Source organism: Arachis duranensis, chromosome 4 (assembly GCF_000817695.3).
Source record: "Arachis duranensis cultivar V14167 chromosome 4, aradu.V14167.gnm2.J7QH, whole genome shotgun sequence".
Lineage (NCBI taxonomy): Eukaryota > Viridiplantae > Streptophyta > Magnoliopsida > Fabales > Fabaceae > Arachis > Arachis duranensis.
In genome coordinates this window covers 43,701,728-43,702,882 of record NC_029775.3, presented here as the reverse complement: position 1 = coordinate 43,702,882, position 1,155 = coordinate 43,701,728, and positions in this window count along the sequence as shown.

Genomic DNA, 1,155 nt, shown 5'->3' with positions numbered 1-1,155 from the left:
AATATTGGGGGTATTTGGAGGTCCGATTTGGGCGGTGAGAGCTTGTATAGCAGAGTTTAGATCGGCAAATGCTTTCTCCATGGAGGTTTAGGGTGGATAGGAGGGTTCATTTGTTGGAAGAAAAGGTTCATAACACGGAGGTGGTTCCTCTTGATAAGTGTTCCGAGGGTTACCTGAAACTGTAGGTCGATCTCGGATGAGATCTTCTGTACTGGTCGGAGCTGTTGTGTCCAACTTGTTGATGGTGGCTGGAGCCGCCGTGTCCGACTTGTTGGACTTGGTGGTGGTGCTGATCCTTCATCCCCGGAGGGTGGGGGGTACCTGCAAGGGACTCCGATGCTTAAGTTAGCAAGGGTATTAAGCAGGTATTGAGTAGAATCAGAGTATGAGTTATACCTGGGTGTTCCAGTGTATTTATAATGGTGAGATGTGGCCTCCTGTTGATAAGATAAGTTAGTTATCTTATCTTATCTTTATCTTATCTTTAAGTGAGGTCATCTTATCTTCAAGGGAACCGCCTTTATCTTTCTGGGCTTTGGCTGCCTTTAGATTGGGCCGTGTTCCTTCGTTTTGGGCCTGCTTTGGGCTCCTTTAGCGATTTGGCCGAGCTCTTTGAGAAGAGGTCGGATAGTCTGACCTGAATAGGTCAGTCGGCTTGTCGCTAAACATCCCAGGTCAGACAGCTTGACCTAGGGTATGAACAGCGCCGTTGCCGAGGAGTTGCAATGGTGTTGTGTTATTGGTTATTGTATATATGTGAATATTGTGAATATATTGCCTTTTGCTTTATTTGCTAGTTTTAGAATTTTGTTTCTCTTGATTTCTATTAGCTTTTGAATTTTATTTTCTCTTTTCATTATGAATTCTCACTTTGGCTATGAGTGTAGTTACAACTATGTTGTAGGTAATGAGAGCTTCAATGAGAATGTGTATCAAGGATGGGATAACCAAAGGTGGGAGGAGCCATATGCATATGATCAATCCTCATGGCAACAACCCCCACCAATGCACTATGAAGAAGAGCCATTCTATGATGCATATCAATCCAATGGCTATGGTGAATCACCTTGTGACTTTCAAGAACCACCACCATATGCCTATGAACCATATCCTCAACATAACTCTCAACCATACTCACAAGCCTCTTTTCACCAA